General features: G+C 37.8%; 1 long non-coding RNA gene across 16 annotated transcripts in view; it reads left to right on the top strand.

Annotated features, from left to right (window-relative positions):
- LOC140515691 (uncharacterized) overlaps positions 1-5,421 on the top strand; it is a 54,062-nt gene extending 48,641 nt beyond the window's left edge. For all 16 annotated transcript variants that reach the window (XR_011971152.1, XR_011971150.1, XR_011971148.1 and 13 more), the window contains 2 exons: positions 94-998; positions 1,490-5,421. This is a non-coding gene — a long non-coding RNA (uncharacterized lncRNA). The remainder of the gene's footprint in view (positions 1-93; positions 999-1,489) is intronic.
- The last annotated feature ends 5,446 nt before the right edge of the window (positions 5,422-10,867 follow it).

The following is a 10,867-nucleotide window of genomic DNA, read 5'->3' as shown; positions in this document are numbered from 1 at the left end:
GTAATTATCAAAATGGAGAAAGAATGTGGATTACAGTACTGTTCTTGACAGTGTATCTCAAATTGCTATGATTTTTCAATCTTTTGATGGCAGGTATTTGGGCAAAATACCTTGAAAACCTATGACAGGGCTTGGACTTGGTGGTGTGAGTGATGAAGACTATCCTTACTTGGGAATACATCCTTGTGAGCTTATAATTTCCCAAGAGCTGCTGATGTGAATAGAAAAGTAGAGACTCCAGCTCTGGTATGTCAAGACCCTCCAACACTCACTAGAGTATCAGTACTGATTGGAACTAATTTTAGGCTTTTCAAATTTTTAGCAGGCTATTGTAAGCAACAAGCTGGGACCTACACAATTTGACCATCCATGTAGACTATGTAGAGGCTTACAAGAGGACAGAGGCAAGAGTTTCCAGTGAAACACTATAGGAGTCCCAACTGTTAACCCTCTGTACTGGATCCTGAGGTGTCTTACTTTGGGGACTCCCCAGTAGCACAACAGTGGAAGACTTGAACTCAGCAAAATGACAGGTGTATTCTTGCATGAGTTGGGATGTACTTGAGGCATAACTCACAGAATCCAGCTCACCAATTCCAGACCATTTAGAGAATGACCTAGGAGGAAGCATCTCAGAATCCATCCTGGAAAAAATGCTGGTTAATGGCACCATCACAGAATCCAGCAGCCCATGCATCACCCATGGTGGAAGTTCACCCCCCTCACCCTCCATGGGATGATAAAGATATATCTTGATTACTGAGGACTAAAAAGACCTAAAGTAGACCAGTATACTCTGCCATGCATGCAAGATGCCCCAAATTGAAAATGATGTGTCCAGTGAAGAAAACTGTGTATTATTACCAGGCAGGAGAGCTGAACCCAGGAGTAATTCATTTCCTGCCTGAAACTGCTACAAAGGCTTGAAAACACTGACAGCCAACCTGGAACAGTTGTCAGCTCAGATATACACACACAAGTCTACAGTGATCCTGAAGGTCAGTCCATGCCAAATACTAGCTCAGTTGTATTAGCTGAAGTGACAAGAGAACTAGGCCTATTATCTCAGTCAACTAGACTAAGTTCTGATAAACCTGAAGATATAATTACACGTTTCTAGGTGACAATCCTAGAGATTGTCTGTGTGAAATGTGCCTTACATATAACTGCATGTTTGAATATGCTTTTTTTTTGTTTTGCTGTTGTGCTCATACTACAGTAATGTCTAATCATGCATCTACATTACTGCTTATTGTTAAGTGATATAGAGGCCTATTAATAGCGTTATCATTGCAGCTAGTTAGCTTTGCTTTGTTAGCCATACTTATTGCTTCTGATTGATTGCTGTATACTATAGATATGCATGTACTTTTGAAATGTTCACGTGTTATGTAGTTAGACATTGTCATTGTAGTATCCTCACAAATAATGCTGTGTATAGTGCTATGTCTACTGCATGTATTGTTAATGTACATTTGTTTTATTTCAGTTTCACTGGTACTGAAAGTTGGCTGCCTGGGACACCAGGAATATCATCTTTGTTGTTTTAAAGCACTGATATTTGCATTTATATTGTATACTTAGGGGTGTTGCATCTGTCCCAGCTAATCTTTGCAAAGGACTGCAAAGAATTTCAAACCAGGGGAGAAATGTAACCCCTGTGCCAAAGCCCATTGGAATGGGACTCTTTCCTTATTGTGCAGACAGACGAATGTCCTGCCCTGTATAAGGGTGTGGGGGCAGAGTTGGCCAGAGGTGGAGAAGGCTTCAGCCTTCTTCAAGCATCAACTCACTTTGGGTGTTTCTGGGCTTCCAACTTCAAGAAGGAAGATGGAAGAGGCTAACTTCACTTCATGTTGCTGAAGGAAAAAGACTTTGGGAAGACATGAGGGAATCAGCATTCTCCATCACGTTTCTATCCCTAGCTTGCTACTGTAGAGACTGTGGGGAATTTCTCCTTGGGAGATATCCAGGACTATCTCTTGGTTGAGCTACCTTGCTCCCAACTGAAGAGCTACTTCATTCTGCATTGTCTGGTACATGTTCTTCTAAATATACTTTCTCCTATTTCTGTTTTGCTGCCAATTTGGATGAATATTTTGCTTGGTTTTGCTATTTATTCTCTTTGTGTGTTCGTTGTGGAACTGGTATTTTGTGGGAAAGGGATAAAGCCTAGTATAAAGTTTCCCCACTGTGGGAAAAACTTTATTGCATTGCTTGAACATAACCCTATCTAACTGAGAAGCCAGACATTTTGCTTAGAGACCAGGTTTGTTTAATGCTTAACTCAGACCTTAGGTTAAGATGACTAGAAATCGAGAAGAATGATGCAAGTAAGGTGAGGATTTTGCTCCTACACTACACATCTCAAGCAACCTGTGTGTCTATCTGCAAACTACCTCTGTGCTAGGCAATTAGATATTGTTTCCTCATTCCTTTTTTTTAAATTATATATAATGTGCCACTTACAGACATTGAGAGAACAGGCCACCTCTTTTTTGGCTCTTCCTTCTGCCAGACAATTGTATAAACTTCTTTCTAAATTACTTCAGTTCTGGGTTTTGTTTTCTGTTGCATCAGTAATGGTGGCAGAAGCAGAGTCTCTGATCAGCCCAAGAGGCAAGATTGATCTAGACAGTATCATTATGTATGACAAGAACCAGGTGAGTTAGCCTGAGGGTTTGGGTGGAATGCAGTTCTAATTCCTTTGTTTGAACTCTTCCTAATGTAGGAGGCTGTGTAACACCTTGATCTGTTGGGAATGATTTAAAATGACTGAAGAAAGACAATTCAAGCTATACAATTTATTAGTAAGACACCCATAATAAATGGGTCAATGGACTGTCTAGTCAATCCGAAGACCCTAAATACAGAGTGAGACATATTTTTATGTATTTACGTATTTAAAAAAAATCAAAGACCAATTAATTAAAAGAAAATGATTAACAGGATACAAACCAGGATACAAAATTAGGTAATTTGATTTCTAATCAGAAGAAAGATTAGGGGCTTTTCAAGGTGGGAGAGGGGAAAGAGGTTTCAATTAAGTTGGGGGGGGGGGTGAGTAGTCTCAGAGGTCTTTCTTTTCTCAAAATTGAGAGATGCTGATTAATCCACTTGCATTTATGAAACAATAGATGGCTTATTACCATCTAATTTTTTTCCATGTATGATTTGCAGAAAAACAAGATGAGGTAGCATAAGAAAAATAATTATTACTAACCAATATTCTGGGGAGATTTGGAGGTCTCCCCTTTCTCTAAGTTCCTCATTTTAAAAAGTTTAGTTTTCTTGAAAGACGTACCTGATAATGAGATTGCATCAACTCTCCTGATCTTTGTCAAGACCCCTTAAATTACAAGGAATTTAAGGTGGGGAAGGCCATTGTATTCTACTCAAGCTTGGATGGAGACAGATTCTTTTATCTAGATCGGTGCTTCTTAAACTGTGGGTCACAACCATAGAGTACTGAGTAACTGAATGTGGGGGTCTAGAAAAATTTGGCAACAGTAAAAGGTTTCTGAGAATGTAATAACCAAAAATTAATTCAAAATCAAATTCATGATGAATCTGAGGTGTTTCTGACAGCACTTGCCTGTGTTGCAACTCATGACTTCACTGCAGCCTTTGTTCTGAACACACAACATGTGTACTTTGGACTACACGTGCCGCCATGCAATGAACACTGTCAGAAACACCTTGTCTCAGATTTGAGATTACATGTTTTGAATTGCTGTTTTTAATGTAAATACAAAATTTTCTGCTTTTATAGAAATATGACAGTTTAATTATGGAAAATAAAGACAATGTTTTCTTGCTGTCATTCCTCAGTATATAAGTATCAAATTAGTGTATCTTTGTATTGAATCATGTTAGAATGTTTGATTTTAAAAATTGCTATTATCTCCTTTTATAGGAACATGAATGTTTACTTCCAGCAAGTAAACACAAAAGCCCTTTAATAATATTTCTCCACCATTACCTCTGTATGCGTGGACATCAATTTCTTAAATTAAGCACAAACAAATGCAATTTCACAAACTAAAGCTGGTATTTGAGAAATTATTAGCAATATTGATATTTTAGGACAAAAATATTTGTCAGTTATCGATAAGTGGCTAAATTTAGACAGAAGTGATGACAATGTGGCAGAGCCTTTGCTACCAGGTTGTAATACACAGAGATTGACAAAAAAGAGAAAATGTCAAATCATTTTTGCAATATGGATTTATATCTAATGATAATGATAGTATGAAGAAACCTCTTTGCTTAATTTGTAATGCAGTTGTGGCTGCAGAGAGCATGAAACCAGCCAAACTAAAATGACATTTTAATGCCAAGCATGCAGTATACTGCCATAAACCAAAGGAATATCTCAATTGACTTTTAAAATCTTCAAAATAAAAACAATGTTTTGAGAAATTTGTTATTGTCAACAAAAAGTGTTTACATTCATCTTATGAAACTTATTTAACTGCAGAAACTAAAAGGCCCTATGTGATAGGAAAAGATTTTGTGTTATCTACTGCTATTCATGTCAGAAATAGTTCTGAAATTAGTAATGACCAATGCAGCAGCTTATTATCAGACTTAAGCACAGTCCAAAGTATGCAATTAAGTTAGATGAAATTGTTATATTTTTGACTGAGCAAAAATCCAATTTTGTTAATTTTTCTCATACTGACTTATGGCTTTCAAAACTGTTATTTGTTGGATAACAAATGAAAAACTCAATGATTCAAACATGTCACTTCAAGGGAAAAAATTAACATACTTATGTTAAAAGATAAAATAAAGTTTTACTAAAGAAGTTAACACCTGGAAGAATAAGATGGAAAATGATTCTTTAGAAATGTTTACACCTATGCATGATTTTATAATTGAAAATAATATTCACCAAGATTTAATTGTAAGAGTTATAATTCATCATCTGAAGTGCCTGGAGATACAATTTCAGAAATACTTCCCTTCAAATTTTGATTCTAAAAACTTATGCTGGGTTCATAAACCATACTCAATTGAAATAAATATCAGTCATCTGCCATTAAAAGTTCAAGAAAAATTTACTGAGTTATCAAGCAACACAGGTTTAATACTTGAGTTTCCTAAAAGGTCGTTAAATGAATTTTAGCTTGGGATTAGGACATAATTTCCAAACATTTTTGAAATGGCCCTAAACATACCTCTGCCATTTTGTACTATATATTTACGTGAAGTGGCTCAAGAATATAGATCAACTCTGAGAAAATGTTGAAGATGCTCTATGTCCTGCAGTATCAAATATTCCACCAAGATTTAATTATTTATGTAAAAACAAGGAAGCATACCCATCTCAGTATGCAAATTTACTTTAATCTTTAAGAAATGGTACAATTATATGTATAATAAAGAATTGTTTTAAAATAAATCTTTTTGATTTACTATCAGCAAATCTTTGATTTGTATACCTATTTCACATGCCTTTACACCCAAGGTTGCATAAAAGTTTCTTGAGCAAAAAGGTGTTGTGAGTGGGGGAAAAAAACTTTAAGAAGCCCTGGTCTAGACAGCCCAAGGCTGCAAATGGTCTGCGTAGAGATAATTTCTCTGTCCAAGAGTGACATGTCACTAGCAGCCTCTCAATGCTTTGAAGGGTATTTCAACTGTGAGCCTGCCACCATGATGGTTTTTGATCTAAGAGAGACAGCCAAGTGACCATCCTTTTATTGATAACCTGCTGGTCTTATTAATAAAATGATTAAATTATCCAGAAACTACATCTCTCAAACCTTTTTAAATGACACAGTTATGGTGACCAGACAAAGGGACTTTAGAAGAAAAGAGACAGGGGCTGGCTTAAGGTCTTCCAGGAAACTGACTCCTTCAAGCACTCATGGTAAGATTTCTTCACCCAGAGCCTTTCCTGAGAAACAGTAAGTAGAGATTTTGACTCTTTTCACCCTAAAACTTCTGTTCCTTACCTTAGATCATTTTTGGGTAAGCATATATGTATCTACATATGTGTTTAGTGTTGGAGCTGCAGCTTTTTTCACTTTCACAGGGAGGCAGATCATCAGGTAGATGTATCTACTTGAAAAAGATCCTCTGAAATAAGTTATATGGGGATAAGAGAGAGAGAGAACCTGTGTACACAGTAAAGACCCCTGAGAAATTTCGAGTATTGTGAATATTCAGCTTATGAAGCCAATTGCTGGTAAAACCCCCAAAGTACCAGCAATACATTCTGAATTTGTTACAGGATTAGGGTTTCACATAAGGAAATGTGGGCCAATAGTCTGTGAGAGAATCTTTAAAGCTTAGTTTCAAGTTTTTGGGGTTACACATAAATTAAGCAGTGTGTGTAAAAGAATCCTAAGTAAAGGTGTTAGAGGTATGTAAGACTGCCCAAGAGGGCCTGGAGAGAAGCCCTATTCTCAAGCGTTTTCAGGCAGAGGTGTATCAGAACTATTCTTGCTGTCCGGTAAGTAAGTAAATTACATGAGATATGAAATCAAGGTAAGTGGTTTTTAATCTCAACTTTTTTGCTTTCTGGGTCACTAAGAAAACCTTACACAAACAGAATAGAGTCTAAGATTAGCTTGTTAAGTAAGAGAAGTGAGAAAGCAAGGTGAGAATCTGCCATGAATTAGTTTGGGAAGCAGAAACAGAGAAGGGAATTTTTCTCTCTGAGTTAAAAACACCAAGGTTTTTTTTGTTTTTTGTTTTGTTTTTTTTTTTTTCCTTTCGTGGGGCTTTAACTTTAACTTTCAGCTCCAGGCTGAGAACATCTCGAACCAAGCAGCCTATAGACTTGGCTGTAACCTGGAAGGGCTGATCCTCAGAAGTAAGTCCATCCTCTCCAGTGAGGCTAATTAATGAGTCACTTAAATCCATTTTAGGAAGTTTAAATTAAAGCTAGAGAACCATCTTTGCTTCTCCCCCCCCCCCCCCCCAATATATCTGACCATCAGGGCAATGTGTTTAAAACTGCAAAAATAAAGTGTTTTTTTTTTCATTTTACTCATAACACACTTTGATAAGGGCTTTTATATCATAGCCTTAAATGCAATCACTTTAGGATTTCAGTAATTTGTTTAAAATTTATATTAATAGGGCAGAGCCAAGATGGCAGAGTAGAAAGATGGACCTACTCTAGCTCTCCTCCAAAAGCCCATAAAATACCTGTAAAAATGATTCTAAACAATTTCTAGAGCAGTAAAAGCCACAAAACAAAAGAATGAAAGAGATTTCCAGCCCAAGGCAGCCTGGAAGGCCAACAGGAAAGGTCTGTCATACTGGGCTTGGAGTGGAGTTCAGCCCAGTCTTGGCCACGTGGTGTGGCAGGGACAGGACTGGAGCAGGCTTCAGGTTGTAGAATCTGGGGTAGCAGCTGCTGTTACCAGATTCCTCAACCCACAAATACCAGAGACAGCTTCAAAGGTCAGTGAGAAAGCTCTTTTACCTTGGGGAGAAGGGAACACAGTCTGGCCTCAGGCCAGAGTGGTGGGGTCACAAGGGGCAGCAGCATCCATTTTAGGAGCCCTCAGTGTAAAGACTCTAGGGGAATTGAGCGGCTTATCTGAATCTCAGCCCTGAGGGACAGCCCTGGGATGAGGAAGAGCACTGGCCTGGTGGAGCTGGATGTGGTTGTGGAGAGGGAACCCTACTCATAGATCCTGGGCAGAAGAGCTTGTTGTTGCTTTCAGACCAGAGTGTAGACCAGGAGAGGAGTAAACTCCTCTCCCTTGATTGTGCCATGTTGGAGGAACTAAGAACTTACAGGTCCCTAGAGTATACCCTCCACTTGACAAAGGACTCAAAAGTCAAGTAACTGACTGGGAAAATGCCCCCAAAAAAGGAAAAAAAAAATAAGACTATAGAAGGTTACATTTCTTGGTGAATAGGTATTTTCCTCCATCCTTTCACATGAGGAAGAACAAAGGATACTATCAGAGGAAGACCTAAAAATCAAGGTTTATGCATCCAAAACCTCCAAAATAAATATTCAATGGTCTCAGGCCATGGAAGAGTTGAAAAAGGATTTTGAAAATCAAATAAGAGAGGTGAAGGAAAAATTGGGGAGAGAAATGAGTGATACAGGAAAAATCATGAAAAGTGAGTCAACAGCTTGCTAAAGGAGACCCAAAAAATGCTGGAGAAGATAACACCTTTAAAAATAGACTAATCCAAATAGCAAAAGAGGTCCAAAAAGTCAATGAGGAGAAAAATGCTTTAAAAAGCAGAATTAGTCAAATGGAAAAGGAGGTTCAAAAGCTCACTGAAGAAAATAGTTCTTTAAAAATTAGAATGGAGCAGATGGAAGCTAATGACTTTGAGAAACCAAGAAATTACAAAACAAAACCAAAAGAATGAAAAAAATTGAAGACAATGTGAAATATCTCATTGGAAAAACAACTGACCTGGAAAATAGATCCAGGAGAGACAATTTAAAAATTATGGGGCTACCTGAAAGCCATGATGAAAAAAAGAGCCTAGACATCATCTTTCATGAAATTATCAGGGAAAACTGCCCTGATCTTCTAGAACCATGGGTAAAATAAATATTGAAAGAATCCACCTATCGCCTCCTGAAAGAGATCCAAAAAGAAAAACTCATAGGAATATTGTGGCCAAATTCCAGAGTTCCCAGGTTAAGGAGAAAATATTGCAAGCAGCTAGAAACAAACAATTCGAGTATTGTGGAAATACAATCAGGATAACACAAGATCTAGCAGCTTCTACATTAAGGGATTAAAGGGCTTGGAAGGTGATATTCCAAAAGCAAAAGGAACTAGAATTAAAACCAAGAATTGCCTACCCAGCAAAACTGAGTTTAATACTTCAGGGGGAAAATGGTCATTCAATGAAATAGAGGACTTTCAAGCATTCTTGATGAAAGGGCCAGAGTTGAATAGAAAATTTGTCTTTCAAACACAAGAGAAGTATGAAAAGGTAAACAGGAAAGAGAAACCATAAGGAACTTACTAAAGTTGAACTGTTTACATTCCTATGTGGAAACATAATATTTGTAACTCTTGATATTTTTCTCAGTATTTGGGTAATTAGAGGGATGATATACATAATGACAGAGGACACAGGGTTTGTTCAAGAGGAAGGGATGATATCTAGAAAAATAAAATGAAGGAGTGAGAGAGGAATATATTGGGAGGAGAAAGGGAAAAATAGAAAGGGGCAAATTATCTCTCATGAAAGAGACAAGAAAAAGCTTTTTCAATAGAAGGGAAAAGGTGGGGGTTGAGAGGGGAAAAAGTGAAGCTTACTTTCATCACATTTGGCTTAAGGAGGCAACATGCACACTTAATTTGGTATGAAAATCTATCTTACACTACAGGAGAGAAGGGGACAAGTGGCCTGTGGGGGGATGATAGAAAGTAGGGCAAATGGGAGGGGGGAGTAATTAAAAGTAAACAGTGAAGGACAAAAGAGAGAATAGAATAAATAGTTAGTCTTTCACAACGTTACTATTACGGAAGTCTTTTGCATAACTACACATGTAGAGCCTGTCTTGAATTGCTTGCCTTCACAGGGGGATGTGTGGGGAGGAAGGAAGGGAGAATAGTTGGAACTCAAAGTTTTACAAATCAATGTTGAATTGTTTTTGCATGCAACTGGGAAATAAGAAATACAAGGTAATGTGACATAGAAATCTATCTTGCCCTACAAGAACAGAGAAAAGATGGGGATAAGGAAAGGGAGTGATGTGATAGAAGGGAAGGCAGATTGGGAGAAGGCGTAATCAGAATGCAAGGTGTTATGGGGTAGGGGGAGGGGAGAGATGGGGAGAAAATTTGGAACTCAATCTTGTGGAAATGAATGTTGAAAACTAAAAATAAATAAATAAATTAGAAAATGTATATTAACATTGTAAAAGCTAATTTTTAGAAGTAATATTGGTGAAGGGTGTGAGAAAAATACTTGATCTGAAAATTGTTCATTGTTTACTCTCTTCAGATTGTTAACTTCTCTCCCAGTGAAGAGAAGGCCAAAAACGAGAGCAAGTATGATTTTTAATTTGTAAAAGTGTGTTAAATGATAGGGTGCGTGTTCTTGGATGCCAATTCTAAAATCATGTCTCTCTTTAAAAGTCAAATTTCTCCCTAGCCTCAAAACATTATTTCAGGCAATTTCTCCCCAGTCCAATGATACAGCCTGCCCCAGCAACAGCTGTTATCTCCCTTCCTAATACAGAATTCAGCTGCATCTACAGAATTTATTAGTCTGAACCATCTGTGTACTGGCTGACCAGGCTGTGCACTGGGTTATAACCACCTTTACTACTCACTGAACAATCATATGTATCCTAGATTTAGACATACATATACTCCCTTACATTTATCTTGTCTAACAACATTGATGAGAGGAGCCTGATTTTCCCTGGTCAGCCCTGACTGGTGGTTGACTTAGTGATGTTTCAGGCCTAAAACCACACCTCCAGGTAGCCCCCCCACCTTTGGGCTATTTCCCAGTGAATTCTGGGTAACATCTGCATAGTAGATACCAAAATGCATGTTCCTTTAAGAACTGGCCACTCCTTAACCACTCCCTAGTCCCACCCCAAAATATCTAGTTAGCATATTTGGCACATTTCCTGTAGCAAATCCTATATAAACTTTACCTGTACTTTTCTAAGGTTGTAGGTTCCCAACATTTCTTGAGTCTGTGAATTCTTCTCCAGATGTCCCTTGCAGGGAATTCTAGTGTTGGAGTTCCCATTAACGCGCGCCACCCCCCCCCCCCCCCCCTCCCCATAGGCAGTCAAGCCTTCTGTAACCTGTTAGTGGTTTTAGGATTAACTAGAACTCTATTCTTGTGTTTCAGCAGAACATAAAAACATCTTAATGAATTTTCAAAGGATTTGTCCCACAGA

The sequence above is a fragment of the Notamacropus eugenii genome, chromosome X, assembly GCF_028372415.1.
Source record: "Notamacropus eugenii isolate mMacEug1 chromosome X, mMacEug1.pri_v2, whole genome shotgun sequence".
Taxonomy (NCBI): Eukaryota; Metazoa; Chordata; class Mammalia; order Diprotodontia; family Macropodidae; genus Notamacropus; species Notamacropus eugenii.
This window is presented reverse-complemented; position numbering and strand designations above follow the sequence as displayed.